An 18490-nucleotide genomic window follows, 5' to 3' on the forward strand; every position below is an offset into this window, starting at 1 on the left:
CCTCATCATCCTCCGCTGGAATTTTGGTGAAAAGCACAGAGATATGTGCATTAATTCCTTCATTGTCCCCGGAGCTGCCCAGTGAGAAGATAACCGAGCCAAATGCTGGAAGCCTGGGCTCCCCCTCAACAGAACTGCCAACTTCCATGACTTGGCTTGCTGGAATTGGGTTAGCTCCCATTCTTCTGTAACAATAAACACAGCAACAGTGGTGATGAATGTCCGCTGCAGGGGGGCGGGAGGATTCGCCACGCCCAGGACCTCTCCTGCAAGGCATTCTTTCGCGCACCATGATGACCACCCGTTCCTCAAACTGTACACCGGAGCACCTGTAGAGTATGCGAATCCCTCCCGCAGCTTGCTGCCTCCTAAATGCAACCAGACGGAGCTCCAAAGAGTGTAGACACAGGCCAAGAGGCGCAGGAATGAAGCTAACCTCACCCCAGCTCTCCACCACCCAGTCGAGACATAGACAATTAACAATCCCTGAATTTCCCTCACCGCATTGTGCTTCCATCGCCAGCCAACGCTCGTTCTTATGCTCATTACCAATTCTTGTGAAGTGACCCGCATTGAATGCGTAACGCAGGCTTGCCATCATCTCCAGCGGCTCCATTAAGGATGCCCTGAAGCCTCCTCTATTCCTGCGTTTCGACGGCCTGGGGCATTAAAAGCCCATTCCTCTTCACGTGGCAGCCCGTGCTTGTCATGTGCCACTGCCTTGTCCACTCCGCAGACACCCGCATCCGGGAAGGTTTATACCAATATTACTTAATAATTGTAAGTCAATATCTGCAGGTTAATTAAGCACTGAGCAAAATTAGCATGATAGGATCAAGTAGGGCATTACATACACCCCTCCTTTAGAAAACTTCGTCCTGAAGTTGGAGTGAAAATGACACAAGGACTTTGAAAGAAGTTTGACAATAAGGCATAACAAAATAGATAGAGATATAATAGTCAAATTAAGTAACTCAACCAATGATACCACTTCCCATCAATAGTCTCCAACTAACATATAGCTTCCTATACTTCCTAACCTACTTCCTCTCCTATCCTATCCACCCTCTGCTGCAATATACTATGGCATCGACTATACTAATCTAACCACTAATAAAACCAATATGGTGGAAGCGTTGACTATGTCGACCTAAAATCCCCAGCAGGAAACTAGCAATCATCATCACACGTCTAAGGAAGCGTGTCCATCACTTCCCTCCCACGATTCCAGGCTTGGAGGTTACACGATGGGAAATGCCTCCACCCCTCCTCAAAACTAGGGTCAACGCCCTAATATGGACCACACTACAACGCTGGTTGGATACTTTTTCATTGAAAAATCCAGTCGGACAATCATGTCACCTATCATTTACACTTTATCCATGTCATAATAATGCATAACAAGTAGGTACAAAATGTAATAGAACTATGTACATCATACCATTCCTCATTGGATGTCGCAACATTCCTCCATTGGAAGCGTAGATCTTGGTTTTCATATAGTTCTTTCCAATATGTAGGTTAGTTCTCATTCATGTATATACATAACAACCAAATATATATAGATAAGTTATCTTAATCATAATTTTATTAAATCTAGTATCCACATGAAAATATTACATTAGATAAACCATAATTTTGATAAGTCATTCATTAGATAAATCATATCTTCTTAAGCCATACATCAAACAACAATAACTCTGATAAGTCATACACTAGATAAATCATATCAAAGTAAGTTGTACATCAGGTAAATCATACATTGAATAATTTATACATCAAATATTTTAATAAAAAATACCTAATCTATATAATGATTTATATAAGTAGTTTCATTTGTCCAACTAAAATGCTTCAATATTACATAGTGTTCATAAATAAAATAACATGGAACTACAAATAGAGCCTTGGCATAAGTAGCTATCTAAGTCAAAATGAGCATCATAGATTCTAAAAAAGTGAGGGATAGTCCCGACGTATAGTAGGCTTTTCATCCTCCCAGGTAGCAGATCTTGGGTTATGCTTGTCCCACTAGACCTTAACCTTGTCGACCATGCTACGTTTGATCTGTCAAACACTATGGTCGAACATGCATAATGGTTCGACCATTACAGTTCCCACGTCCGAGACCCGCAATTCCCTCCAATCCAGTTTGTGAGATTCATCAGAAACATAATGTTGTAGAATAGATACATGAAAAACATCATGAGTTTTATGAAAATGGGGTGGTAGTACAAGACAATAGTAAACTAGTCCAATCTTCCCCTTGATTCTAAAAGGTCCTATAAATCGAGGTGATGACTTTATCCCTTTCCCAAACCAAATGGTGCTTTTGTTGGGTTGGATACAAATAAAAACTTGGTTTCCTACTTCATAATTACGATCAGTGCTATGTGCATCGACATAACTCTTCCGTCTATCTTATGCCTCCTTTAACCTTTGTCGAATCTATCTTACCTATTCCTCCATTTCTTGCACCAATTTTGGCCCAACTATTACTCGGTCCTCCAACTTTTCCCAACTTAATGGCATCCTGCATGGCCTCCCATATAGAGGTTGAAAAGGAGGCATCCCAATGGAACTATGGTAACTATTATTATAGGAAAACTCTACCAATGGTAAGTACCTTTCCCATTGAGTCTGATTATCCATGGCGTATGTTATGAGCATGTCTTCCATAACCTGATTTACTCTTTCATCTTTCAATTTTCTCCTCTGTTTCTAGATGATATGCAGTGCTCAGGTTCAACTAAGTCCCTAACTCTGACTGAAAACTTGTGCAAAATCTAGATGTAAAGCAAGAGTCTCTATTAGAAATGATCTTTGTGGGTAACCCATGTAGTCAAATAACTTCACTTATAAAAACTCATGCCACATCAATAACACTGTAAGTGTCTCTCACTGGGATGGAATGGGCGCTTTTGGTCAATTTCTTAACTACAACCAATATAGCATTGTGACTCTATGAAGTGAGTGGCAAACCACAACAAAATCCATAGAAATGACCTCCCATTTAGGCATAGGGATGTCATGTGATTGTAGGATTCCTGTTGGATGGCGATGATTAGCCTTCACTCGTTGACATTCAAGACATTCGGCGACAAACTGGACTATGTCATGCTTCATGCATGCCCAAAATAAGAGTTTCTTCATGTCTGCATACATCTTCTTCACTCGAGGATTTGGACAATAGAGTGCTCTATGTGACTCTTCGAGGATGGTTCTTCTTATACCCCCTTCCTTAGGGATGTACATTCTCCCTTGAAATATCAGTAGTCCATCTGGTTCAAGGACATAACCCTCAAACTTTGGTTCTATCTGCTTCCCACTCTAGAGAGTTGATATAACCTTTAGATACCAACTATCTTCAAAGAGTTTTTCCAACACACGTTCCCTCAAATTAACTCTCAAGGGTACTAGGGAGAAGATTCGTGGCCTCCTACTTAGTGCATCAATCATCACATTCTCCTTTCCCTTAATGTATGAGATCCCAAAATCATACTCACTCATGAATTCGCTCCACCACCTTTGTCTAGCATTCAAATCTCTCTGAGTGAAGATGTACTTCAAGCTCTGATGATCAGTTCTTAACTCAATGTTTCTCCCGACGAGGTAGTGTCTCCATAGTTTCAAAGCTAGCATCACTGCTACTAACTCTAAGTCATGGGTAGCATATAACTCTTCATGTTCTTCAACTTTCTAGATGTGTAAGCTATTACTCTTCCTTCTTGCATTAACACTACTACCAATCCCTGCTTTGAAGCATCGGTGCAGACAATGAAGTCTTTTTCCATGTCCGACACTTGAAGGATCGGTGCACTAGTTAGTAACCTCTTTATTTCAGTGAAAGTAGTGTCACATTCATATGTCCATTCATACCTCACCCCCTTTCGCTGTAATGTGGTGATGGGTTTTACAATCCTCGAAATCCCCTCCACAAATCTACGATAATAACCTGTTAACCCCATGAAACTACGCACCTCATGAGCATTTTTCGGTACAGGCCAATCCATCATGGCTTTTACCTTTCGCGAGTCAACTGAAATTACTCCTCCTGAAATGATGTGCCCAAGATAATGATTTTTCTTTTGAAAGTAGGAACATTTTGACAATTTTCCATACAACTGATTTTCCCTTAAGCAAGTCAATACAACCCTTAGGTGCTCTTTATGCTCCTTTAATTCTTGGAATACATGAGAATATCACCCAGAAAGACTTGCACAAATTGGTCTAAATACTTCCTGAACACACCATTCATGAGACTCATGAATATTGTTGGAGCATTGGTCAAACCAAATGGTACAACTATGAACTCGTAGTTTCCAAACCGAGTCCGAAATGCAGTTTTTGGGATGTCACCTTCCTTAATCCTCAATTGGTGGTATCCATATCGCAAATCAATATTTGAGAAAATTGTTGCTCCCTTCATCTGGTCAAATAAATCATCTATTCTAGGTATCGGGTACCTATTATTTATTGTGGCTCGATTCAAGTCCCTATAATCTATGCATAGCCTTAAGGAACCATCCTTCTTCTTGATGAAAATCACGGTGCACCCCAAGGTGAAATACTAGGTCTAATAAATCCTAAGTCTAAAATCTCTTTTAACTGCAATCGCAACTCACAAAGTTCTGGAGTTGTCATCCTGTAGGGTATCTTGGAGATTGGTTCTGCACGAGGTTATAGGTCGATTTTGAAATCGATCTCCCTCACAGGCGGTAATCGAGGCAATTCCTCAAGGAAAACATCCTCGAATTCTAACCAAATTAGGTGTTGATCTAGGGAGGGTCCTTTTTGGTCACTTACAACCTCAACCATATATAATTTACATCCTTGTCAGAGGCAACATTTTACCTTCATCGTGGAGATGAATCATAGGGACACTCTTCTCTTGATACCACAAATCTCAATTGACCTACCTTCATCATCTATACAAATCACCTTCTTTTGAAACAGTCTATTAAAGATAGATGAGCTTTGATCCAGTCCATTCCCATGATTACATCGTACGTCCCCAGTGTTGTGACATATGCCTTCAACTTAGTTATACACACCCCTAGGTTCACTTGACATTTGTCAACACTACATCCTACTGCTTGTTTTATTCGAGAAGCCATTTAGACCTTTTTAAACTCATCGTGCTCATAAGCTAACAACCCACATTTTTCTAATGCAACTAGTGAAATGAAACTATCTGTAGCACTAGAATCAAACAAAATTTTAACTTTAACATTGTTTATCATACCTGAGCTTTCTACCATGGAATATTGATATTCAAATTGTTGGTTATCAATTGCTGCATATATTCGATGGTGGTTGCTTTCTCCCCCCATTAGTGCTTTTCATTCTCTACGGTTGTTACTAGTTTGTAACTCAGGACAATCTCATTGGTAACGAGGTCCCCCACATCCCCAACAAGTGATGCGAGGTAGACTCTGAACATAATGTTGTGGAGTTTTTTGGAAAGAGTTCCTTCTCCTGGTACCCCTGCCCCTACTTGTGTTTCCTCGTGTATGACCTTCATTTGCACGAGTCCTCGAAGCTGTGGATGAAGCTTCACTAGTAACCATTGAAATCCCCATTATCGATGCTCTGGGAACAACCTTGTTTCCATATGGTGGTGCCCTCAAACTTCCTCCCCTAGAAAAGGTACGAGGGGCCTTCCCATAAAGCTTGGTTGTTGTGGAAAAATAGTTTCATTTCCATCTTTTAAGTCTAAGTGCTCTTCAACATAACGAGCACGTTCAACAACTTCTGCAACAAAGGATGGTTTCCACATTCGCACCATTTCCTTAATCTTAGGGTTCAATCCATAAATGAAACGATCTACTTGCTGCTGATCAGTATCCATGTAGGAGACATACTTGAACAATTCCATGAATCTAATCTCATATTCCTCTATTGTGCAGTTTCCTTGTACCAAAGCATGGAAGACTCCTACATGTTGTTCTTCATAATATGCTGGTAGGTACTGTTTCCTGAATCTCTCCTCAAATAGCTCCCAGGTAACTACGTCTGGAGTGAGGTGTAGTTGATGCTCTAAGTTACCCCACCAATTCAGGGCACTATCTCTTAGTTGGAATATCACTATTTTAGCTTTTGAATTGGAAGTATAATCTCTTAGTACAAAGCACCTTCTCATTCCCTCAAACCAGGATTCTGTTCGTTCACTAGCATGACTTCCAGCAAAATTTGGCAGCTTGATCTTTTGGAGCTCCCTAATAATGTCCTCTATCAGAGTCTCTTGATCCCTCATGATTTCCTAACCATGATGGAGGGTGCTCCACTTCCACCTCAGTTGTTTGGCGCCCTCTTAAAGTCTCATTAATTTCTTTGAGGGAGTGCAAGATGAGAGCTAGTTCTGGTGATGGAAATGGGTTATTTGTAGGAGGTCCTTGTGATGATCCTCCTTGACCTCGATTTCCCTGCGTCTTCACCATTTTGAACTGTTCAAATATTTGTACGACACACGAGACTTATTAATGCAACTTAGGACTTGTTTGCTATTAGTCGACTCACACACATATATAAAATGGTAGGCACATGCTTTTTATTTTTATTTTTTACTATGCTCGTAAACAAGCATTACTAACACTAAGTAGATCCCTAAGGATCTAGTAAATCCTCTCATGTGTGAGCTCTACATAACCTACAAATTTTCTCTTGATACTAGCTAGGTTACTAGTGCAATGTACCTGTCAGTCACGCTCTCAGGTTTTCTTAACACCAAATTATTCTCTTTAGTAACCTTAATTATTATTATAAAATATGTTTATATAATTAATATTTAAGTTTAATTAATGAAATGGTTTAACATATTCAAATAATTAAATTAAATATTAACGTGAATATTACCTTTTTAGTCATGCCTTTCTTCTATTGGCATTAGTTGTTCCTTACCAACCTTTATACCATGTTTCAAAATAATGTTTGTCCATTTTATGAATCTTGGGATCTCCTATAGGACATATAGACAACTGGTCTCCCTTCTTGAAGAGGCAATGTCCTTGAAGCAAGGTTTCTAAGCAAATATCCATGAATGCATGTTGTATTTTTATCCATCAATTGACATCATAGATCAACACCAAGCGGCCATTTTAGTTTTACACTATTTTAACTCATTCACCCTTTCATATCCCAGTGATTCCTAAATGATGATAACATAAAAGAATATATAGCACATTAAAATGAAGAAGGGTTATCCAGTGTAGATACATCTTAACTCCAAATCTACCGAGTGTTGAGAGTAATAAAATCTCTCGAGATGCAAACATTTTTTTAAATGAATCTATGACAATAATTAACATAAGGAAGAAAATAAACATTGCTAAAATAAACGTGAACTTTCACGAGCTTCATAGTGAACCACGACAATGGATATACGACAGACAATTGAGCCAGTGAGCTATATCATAAGGATAGTATAGAGGCGCAATAAAAATGGAAGCCATGGATGTTGTTGTAAGGCTGCTGCAGGACTTTGCCAAAGATAGTGTGCGCCTCGTCAAAATATGTCACAAGCCTTATCACAAAGAGTTTAGTAAAGTGGCTTTCAGAACGACTATTGGATTTGTTGTTATGGGATTTGTTGGTTTTTTTGTCAAGTTGATATTCATACCAATTAACAACATCATTGTGGGATCAGGATAAATGAAATAGACTATGATGAAGCAGAGACGAGAAACTATGGCCGAAGTGATAACTCACCAACAATGAAGGTGGTTTGAGTCTTTGAATTAATTTAATACGATCTTTGGTCATTTTAAGAATTTTCAATGTTATTTGAGCACATAAATTAATGTGCATTTTTTATATGCTTGGACTCGGTCTTGGAATTGGCCAGGGGTCAACTCAGATTCATACTCAAAATTGGTATTAACCTCGACTCATTTGAATTTAATGACTTGGCAGTAATAAAAATATACATAAAATATTAAAATTTCAATGAAAAAAATGCTCAAAAGATTCCAAACTATTAGAGATAAAATATGCAAAGTCTCTTTGTAATGAGATTTTAGGGGTTAAACTTCAAATTGAGTTTATATTGATTTTCTGAGCCCTTTGGATAGGGTGTACCTATTTTTCCTAAGCTTTTTCTCACCGACAAATATTGATTGCATTCATGATTATTGCTTTTATTGTTAATCTTCAAACAATCAACGTTGACCCCCCGAACTCTCTCTTTTTTGAAGTAATACTAAAACATATTTGTTTCAATTGGTGGTTTGTTTTGTTTACCATTGGAGTAATTGTTTCAACTTCAGGTATTTAATCAATAATATGTTTGTTGTAGGTGACACAATAACAATTTGTTAAATAATTGAAATAAAATTTCATTTTATTGGTTTAAGGATTATTTTTTTTATTTTTTGCTATTTTATATATTGAATTTATCTTGAATAAGTGGATGATTCACACAGGATGATTAATAGTAATGTTAACTATGTTCTTTGTTTTTATTTTTCCCTTTTTAATATCAAAATATCCATTTAATGCATTTTGCAAGTCATTGTTGTAAGTTGACCTATGTGAAAGTCCTTAAAGATCTTTCTTTGGAGAGAGATTGTGCAAAATGGGGCTCAACATGACATTTGCGGGACTTGAACATGGGTGGGAGAATAACAATTTTGCCTCCCATTTATCCGATATAAACCCAATTGACAAAATATCTTCTAGTCATATTGCAACTATAGTAAAGAATTAATCTAATTGTGATATTGATTTAGGGGCTTGTACAAAATCATTTCTATATGCATTAGTGTGATTTACGTTCTATTTGACAACATTTAAGAAGGACTAGATGTCTATAACCTCATCTGATCTTAAAATAGGGTTGTAGAATTGGCAGAGATAATCTAGTTATGATTTTGGAATTCATTGTTGGCCAAATATGAACTCAATAATTGAGTCCATATGAACTTGACTTTGGGCAGTTTTTCAAGTTTTCGTAAATTAAGATTATGAAAGTTTTGGGCCTGTCAATTGTTTCCTTATGTTAAAGGTGTGGACATTTTACTTTTAATGGTTCATGACATGATGCTTTATTGTTGCATACATTGTCGATCATGTTTATGTTGTATGGTTCTCTGACTACTCCTAGTAGAGATTGTTTAGTTTTTTTTTTCCAAAGAAAAACTTGGTAGTCCTTTCCATAACAAAAATATGAGGTTAAAATATAGAAATTCAAACAACCCAAAGGGTGGAGACAATGTATGCTAGTGATATTCAAAATCCAGGCTAACAAAAATAAAGAAACATTCAAAATAACAGAAATAAGTAAACATCCACTAGATGAATGCTGAAAAATTGGATTTGTATCACATCGGTTTGAATAAGTAAAACCAGATGTCGTAATTGATTCTATTCCAATCACATCGGTTTGCATTTGAATATAGAGATGCCAAAGGAAAATTCTCTGAGCTTCATAGATATTCGCAATGCATGGACAAAGTAGACGATCTATCTGCTTCCGGATAATGTTTTCGACAGTTTCAATACTACTCCATAGTGCGCACTGACACAGTAAAATGATCCTCATACCCTGATGATATTCATTTAAATTCTAGGGAAGAAGCATGTAATGATTCCCTTGTATCCATGCCAGTACCACTTGGACATCGTTTGTTGCAAGTGTTCTTATAGTTGAAACAATTTCATCGTGAGAATGTTCTGGCACAAGTTTGGTATCCAGTGAGGTGTGCTAATGGATTTTATTCTCACAACGTGTGAGCAACCCCACGTATTGGATGAGCACAATTCGAGTGTTATTGGCTTTCAGCAAGTATCGATGGTTATATATTTTACAGAGAGGATTCTCTGGGAGCTTTTCTAGGACTGCCTGGTAGGGAATCCACACTCATTAGTTCACTCGACACAAGCGGAAAGTCCATCTTCTCTCTGGCATTTACCTAGCTTGACATTGCTATGCAGACCTCCTCATGCATGTATGTTGACCTTCATCTACCAACCTCTACCCACCCCTAGCTAACTTCATAAACTTCCTTTGATATGTTGTGATAGCATCAACAAGAAGGAAAGTGGCATCAACAAAAAACCCAACCTCACTGATTACGCGTTCTCCCCAGCCTCGCTAAGGAGTGCATGCTTCAGTTTAATGAATATATTTTCTTTCTGACCGAGTCGCACTATAAGTTGTAAAAGACTATGACATGCATTTTAGTATAGTCTCATCCCCTTTTTCTGCCCAAAACCCAGAAAAACAATATTCTATCAAACCAACTTGTTCTCTTATATGCAGATAATCTGTTGCTTCTTGCAAAAACTTTTGACGATCATTTTTTCTCTTGTATGTAACCAGTGAGCAATATCCATTGTTACCCATGTTATAATATTGGTTATGGGTTAGATTAGGGCATACTATGGTGGGTCTTATGGAAGCGGAATTGGTTTGAAGGTACCGCTCAGATCAAAGTGGCTAGATTGCGCACCTCACTACTGATTGGGACCAAGACTTATATTGGGCAGATATAATCTATAGTAATGGATTCGGGGTCTTGATCAGTGCTCCCATAATTTAGGATAGAGAACTACTTCGCTGAAGAAAGGTAAAGTGAGGTGAACAGTTCAGGCTGTCCATTACTCACCCTAAAGGTGTTCAGATATATATATATATATATATATATATATATATATATATATATATATATATATATATATATAATATGCAATACATTTTTCTTATAAGTGGTGCTAATAGGTGGGTTTCAAGGTCCAGATTTTGAACCTGTATCCAATACCATATGTGAGGACCTAACCTAGGTATTCTAACTAAAACTAAATTTATCATTTAATTTAATCACAATAAGGAAAATATTATATTTATAACAAGACAATTAATTGAAAAAAAAACATAAAATTTGATTTTCAATTTATTAAACATGTAAGGAATTTCAGTTGTAGCACTTTACACAAATAAAACAACAACTAGAAGAATTCATGTTCCAGTGGCTTGGTTGGGATGCTCTGCTTGTTTCCCGATTGAATTTACCTCCCAGCCAACTATGAATGATTTCCTAGCCTAGGGAACCTCCACAGGTTCCCTACCTTTCCGAGCCCAAGTTCAACCAATTGTAGTGTGCCCAAGTTAAAAGCAACACTCTCCAATGGATCCAAGTTTGAGTTCTCTCATTTTCTCCCTTATCCTCCACATTCCTACCTAATAAAATCCTCCACTGACCAAAACAAAGACCAAGGATCCCCATTTCCTCTCATCCCCCTTCCTTTTTATGTCTCTTCCTCCCATCCACCTTAACCACCTATCATTAATGTCATGACTACCCCCTCATCTTTTTATTTTAATATACTTGACTTTCCTTACCATATCTTATCCAAAGTAGTTTTGAGAAGACACATTGGGAATATAATATAGATATTTAATTTAGAAATAAATTGGAGAAGACCATATCTTATTCAAAAGTAGATTTTAGAAAATACATTGTGAATAGAAATATGAATATTTAATTTATAAATAAATTGGAGAAGACACCTTGGGAATAGAAATATGGATATTTAATTTATAAATAAATTAAAGAAGACCATATCTTATACAAAAGTAGATTTGATAAGACACCTTAGGAATAGAAAAATAACAAATAATAAAAGTCATATAAGTAAATAAAATTACAGATTCACAAGTGTAGGTTTATACCAATATTACTCAATAATTGTAAGTCAATATCTACAGGTCAATTAAGCACTAATCAAAATTAGTCTGATAGGATCAAGTAGAGCATTACACTAAGCAATAGTTAAACTTTATAAACTAAATATTATTGTTATTGTATAACATTTAAATTTATTTTTCTCTAATCTAATTGGTTGCCTTCCTTAATTTCTTCTTTGGTAATGATGACTTCTACTGTTGCAGAGGTAGTACTGCAATCAAGTAATTGTACTGGAGCAAATTTCTCGGTGATTACAGTGTACTTGCCTCTTCCAAATTCACCACCACGATAACTCTTATTTTTTTTCGAGGTAAAAAACCCGGAGGCATTTTAGGAAAAGGACGAAAAACATTATTATCCCTATGACAAGAAATAGATAAAGCATTGCATACCAAAAGTGAGGTATTACTATCCCTGCCACAGACATGGTATTACACATTTAGTTTTTCCTTTGATTGCATATTAGTTTGCCTTTGGCCAAAACTTTATGCTCTTTATCCATAGTTTAACATTAGGAATTCAATTTTTGTTATTTTATTATTATTATTTAAATTTATTTATTTGTAAAGTGATTGGTTGAGGTCTTATTATAGGGTGCTTAGAAACTTCCATTTCTTTTAGTTATTAATTTTTCATTTTTATTTAACTTTCATATATATATATATATATATATATATATATTTTTTTTTTTTTTTTTTTTCATGACTTATAATTTTTCTCCATATTTTCAATTTAAGGTGACTTATATATATATATATATATATATATATATATATATATATATATATATTGTCGATCAAAATTCATTCATTAGATTTTCATGAAGACAAACATTACATAAGATGTCTCTTCGACCCCCTTCTCCTCATTTCGACCAAACTTTTTGGAATTGGGGGTCGAAGGATGCCACATATAAGACTTTACAAACATTATTTTCTCCTGACATATAGCCATATCGTGCATGAAGAAAATAAAAAAATCTATAGAGACCAACAACAACATATCAAGGAGAGGGATGGGGAGGGAGTACAAGGGGAGCAACAAAATAGGCATCACGCTCATGCATATGAAAATCAATATGTTCCACCTAAGCTTCCAGGTTGCGGAGGTGGTCATTTGTTCTACGATGGTTCCAACGAAAAGTATCCAACTACTCCAATATATCATTATAACTAAATTGGATATCATTCATAAATGCAACGAGTTCATTGTCATCATCATACCTGCGGTTGCGAATGATGTCAAGATTGAGCTGAATGTGTTGTAGTTGCACTATTGAGGACTCCATTATTGTTGGATCCTTGATTCTTCGTGGAGATCGAGCTGGATAAAGTGCCACTTCACCCTCACGCTCCATGCTAGTTGAATTCCTTGAAGACGAGCTAGTGCGTGGAGTTGGGTGGTCTGCATTGACAAAATGACCACCCCCACGACGAGGCCTCCCTTGATGTCGAGGCATTGCTTTGGTAGCATGGGGGTTGAGCGATTGGAACAGAGAGCACCCCGAATAATTCCTGCAATAGAAAGAGCGAGAGAAACCACCAGGGGAAAAGAACACCCTGCAAGGCTAGGCAGAGCCAGAGACTCCCCCAAGGATGATATGAAAGGAACCCCAACAATTCACCTGGAAAGTCCCTGACTAGTTTTCCACTAATCCACAATCGTGACCAAAGACTGCCCTGACACCCTATTTGGGGACCCCTAAGACACCAAACCTGGGGAGAAAATAATACAAACAACTAAGATCCTAAAAGGAAGAAACAAACAACCCCTTAGTCAAGTGACGAACAAAGGAGGTAGCTAAAGGCGAACCAAGGTAGGGGCTTCCACCATGAACAAACAAAAGAGACGCAGGAAGTAAACAAATGTAGATAGTACCACAAGATTCAATGAACGCTTGCAAATACAAAGCCTTGGAAGCAGAGACGATCCCTCCCTAGGACGCCCAGACGTAGCACAAGGTGCACATGAGAGACCTCGGGACCTTATACAGGTAGAAAATCACAATTTCCTATTCGACAGCAACAAGGGATATGATCTTGAGCCACCATAACAGGATGCGATGACTGAACCAAAATTTCCAACGAAATTTAGTGCCATGATCCAAATTTCTGCCTAGGAAAGAGTTGGGATCCCAATTACTCGTTTGAAGGCCAAACTCCTGCCAAGCTAGAGCGAACCGGACTTCCATTGTGCCTCATCTCCAGAGCCAAAACCCCGACGAGCTTCCATGGTTTCCTTCGCCCACTCTGTCAACCTCCCTCTTACCAACATACATCACCCAAACTTCCAACCAAAACAAGAACTTCACCACCCTTCTTATCAAAACCGTTGTACCGTCCAAAATGTTCGCCCTGCAGGAGTATGGAGTGATTAACCCATAGGTAAAAATGCAACATGTGTGTTGTGTGGTGGAGGGGGAAAACCCCAAGGACCAGGTTGGCGTTGTTTGTCCACCTTCATCAAGGGTTAATAAATTTAATTATAAAAAAATTATATATACTAATAAAAAATAAAAAGCACAAATACACATATATAATAAACATATATATTGAAGTGTATATATGTTAATATAAACAATATTAGTTAATCATATTTCTTATTTTTTCGTGATGACATTAAAAAATATAATATTTTATTAGTTGTTTTATTTTTGTATTTATTATTTGTCAATTTAATTGATGATGATGATAGTGGTTAACGTCCACTGAGACCAAATTGGTCTATCAAACCTATAATTAAGCTATATTTAAACTAAGCAGTAGGTATTAGCTACTATGTAGCCCTTGTTTTTAAATTATAGCATTTTACTTTCTCATATACACTTCTTAAGATTAAAGTTTGGGATATCAATACCCTTTGTTTCAAAGTGTGCGACACATCATATTAAAATACTAATTTTTTTTAATGATACCATGTAGACATATTAAGTTAATATTTTATTAATAAAACACGCACCATATTAAATTATGAATAATCTCTTCTATGCCACGTCATATCTGGAGATCATTTTTAAGGTAACATGCCTTGACATACCACATATCTCTTTTTTCTTTTTTTTAATATAAATAATGCAACATCATTGCTCACGCATGACGTCACATCATTGGTTTGACAAATACTTTTAATGATCATGGAAGTACAAGTTGTTTCATTTTTGCAACAAATTATCATTATTAAAATTACATTTAGAAATGAACTTTTACAACTTAAGCTCATGTAATTTTATTTTTATTTTTAATTAATTTTACATGTAATAATTATTCAAATATTTTATTTTTATTTTTTAATCGAGTTTATCTGAAAAGTAAATGTGTAAATTTATGTTTTTATCGAAATAGTAAATAATGTATTGGGTTTTTTATTATTTTTTGCAAATTTTTTATAGTTTAATATTGCAGATTGAAATTTATTATTTTTCTGTCTTTTTCACTTTTTAATAAAAAGTAACACCTTTAATTCATCTCAGACAAGGGATGCTTCTTTCATTTTTAAAAGTGAAATTATAATTCGAGAGTGAAAATGACTTTTGTAGAGTTTTTTAAGTACCAAGTTAATAATTTTAATTGCCCATGAAAAAATAAATGGCATGGTTTCATAAATATATTGTTGATTTTCAAAACATCGTTATAGGTGATGTGATTACCTTTGCATCTTGCAAATATACCAAAATCATAAATGTAGTTACATTGAAATTTAAATTTCCCTTTTCATTTGTGCACTTTCTTCAATTTATCATTATACATAAACACTCCCAAATTAAGAAACTATTTGTTAGACATTAATGTGGACCATGAGGTACATGTCACATGTCCATGATGCATGCTCTTCCATGCGTACTGTGGAGACATCATTACCGATATCCTCACTATGGACAATTTTAGTAAGCATTTTGGAAAATTAAAAATTCTACATATCCACAACCCATCAATTTCTGACTTAAGTCTTCTGAACATACGATGCTTGTTTCTATAACCCTCGCACCCCTATTATTAAGGATAACAACCATGACAAATGGTCAATTGAAAGCTACAATAAATTTAAATATGGATTCAATTCTTGGAGATATAAACAATCAATTTATTTTGAAACAAAATATTTTATTAATATTTATTGATTTATTTTTATTAATATTTTCAATCTGACCATATTCAATATGTTTTTTTGTTTTATATTATGGGTTATCTTATGAATATTTATTGATTTGTTTTAATTAATATTTTTAATATTTTTTTCTATATTCAATGTGTTTTTGGTTTTATTTCATGTCTTTTTATTATGTCTTTTGGTTTTAACATTATCATCATATTATTACATAGAGTATACACATAATTTTAGCTATATTTATCATCATATTATTACATAAGGTATAGACGTAGTTTTAGCTACATATAAACTAAGTGACAAAGAATAGCTATATTTTATTAATTTCTATTGATCTATTTTTAATAATATTTTCAACCCGACCATATTAAATATGTTTCTGTTTTATACTATAATTATCTTATGAATCTATATTGATTTGTTTTTATTAATATTTTTTCTATATTCGGTGTGTTTTTAGTTTTATTTCACGTCTTTTTATTATGTCTTTTGGTTTTAACATTATCATCATATTATTATATAAGGTATAGACATAGTTTTAGCTACATTTAAATTAAGTGGCAAAGAATAGCTATATTTTATTAATATTTATTGATCTCTGTATTCAAGCTTCTGTGATCCATAGGTCGAAACGCGCTGGCAAAAAATTTCTCTTATGTGATTTCTACCGAAAGACTTTGCTTAATTTATTGATCTATTTTTATTAATATTTTCAATCCGACCATATTCAATATGTTTTTTTGTTTTATATTATGGGTTATTTTATGAATATTTGTTGATTTGTTTTTATTAATATTTCTAATATTTTTTCTATGCTTTTGTTTTTATTTCATTTCTTTTATTATGTCTTTTAGTTTTAACTTTATCATCATATTATTACATAGAGTATACACATAAACATTTATCATCATATTATTACATAAAGTATAGACATGGTTTTAGCTACATTTAAACTAAGCTGTAAAGAATAGCTACTATGTAACACTTGTTCGTTTCATTATTTTTTCTATACTCTAAAAATAAGATTAAAAAATAATGATAAAAATAAATAAAAGTAACACCATAACCATAAAAGTCAAATCTCACTAGCACAACTGGTTGAGGATGGGCCTCGTCAACAAAGTGACCCAGAATCAAACTTCACAGAGGGTGGTTATGTCTTGTGCTAGAGAGAGGAGACATGCTAAAAGATCTAGCCAACTAAGCGCTAGCGTGGTCAAGCTGGATTCGATCCTTGGGTGACTTTGACAGCTTAGATGCCCCTGAGTCATGGCTCCTCAAGCCGCAAATCAAACTTGGAAAATTACAAACAACTTAACAAATAAATAAAAAACACCATAACCATAAATATCCAACCACATAATTCAACTCAATAATAATATAAATTCAATGAAAAACTTCCCTTTAAAAATATTTTGCATAAAAATTAAGAGAAATAATTCTTTCGAATAAAGGAAAATGGAATGGTTGCATTGCTTTATCTCGAAACATGAGGAAAATAATAATATAAATTCAATGAAAATTTTTCGAGAAAGAGATTTTGCATAGAAAAATAAGAGAGATTTCTTTCGAATAAAGGAAAATGAAATGATATCATTGCTTTATCTCTAAACACGAAGAAATAAATCGAAGATTGAATTATTTTACTTCTGTGGAAAAAGAGAAAACTGTGAACACCAGAAGAAAAAATAACAAAGAGAGAGGAGCAGACAAGAAAGATATCTTTTACTTTCCATGATTTGAGCCACTGACTGTGAAATAATTCCATTAGCTACCTTGCCTTTTACTTAATGTTGAACATCTTTTAACAAATTGCACGTTGGCTTTTACATCTTTTGGACGTGCACCGCATTTTATTCTTATGTTTAGTTTTCTTTCACCAACTTCAAGGCAAATGATGTTAAACTTAATCATTATCTGTACCATCCCAACATAAGGGATATTTGGGTTTTTGTTACTAAATGATATGATATTTTCATGGAAAATATTATGGGTTTCTTTTGTATGAGTGATTGGATGAAAGCTGATTTAACTAAGGCTTATTACAGTAGTGAGTGCTTTCAAATGATTTATTGGAATTGTACTTGTAATTTATAATTTTTTTAATTAATAAAATGGGGATAAATGTTACATTATGCTAATCCAATCACATATTTATTAAAAAATAAAAATTAATTATATAAAAAAGTTACATTTAATGTTTTAAGTAATTTATCTATAGATTAATTAGAATTCAATTTAGAGATGATAAGTGACATTTATTATTATTAGATTTGTTATATGTTAGAATGTTATATTTTTCCATCCGGAAGGGGAAAAGGAGAAAGGATAATATATGTGTGAAGGATATCTATTCATCATTGACCAGAAGCCAATTTTCTTTATCAGATCATCTTTTCCCTTTGTCGTTATGGAAAATAGGGCCCCCAACAAAATTATCATTTTCTCCTGGTTAGTCTACCATAACAAAAATTTCACATGGGATAATCTGCAGAAGAGAAAATGGACATGACCAAGTATATGTCTAATATGTAAAGCGGAGGGGGGAAATAACTATCACATGTTCCTTAAATGCAGCTTCACTCTTCAGCTATGGAGGAACCTATCATCTTATTTTGGCTTTAGTTTTATGTTACATTCTTCTCTAAAAGAGTCACTTGAATGGTGGAGTACACAGAAAGCATCATGGAGACCCATTCCTC

At 35.0% G+C, this 18490-nt stretch overlaps 1 pseudogene; it reads left to right on the forward strand.

Annotated features, from left to right (window-relative positions):
* Positions 1–7440: 7440 nt before the first annotated feature.
* LOC149140166 (protein transport protein Sec61 subunit gamma pseudogene) lies at positions 7441–7819 on the forward strand (annotated as a pseudogene).
* The last annotated feature ends 10671 nt before the right edge of the window (positions 7820–18490 follow it).

This window comes from Pinus tabuliformis, chromosome X (genome assembly GCF_031772625.1).
Source record: "Pinus tabuliformis cultivar Carrire ecotype Pingquan chromosome X, CPIR1, whole genome shotgun sequence".
Lineage (NCBI taxonomy): Eukaryota > Viridiplantae > Streptophyta > Pinopsida > Pinales > Pinaceae > Pinus > Pinus tabuliformis.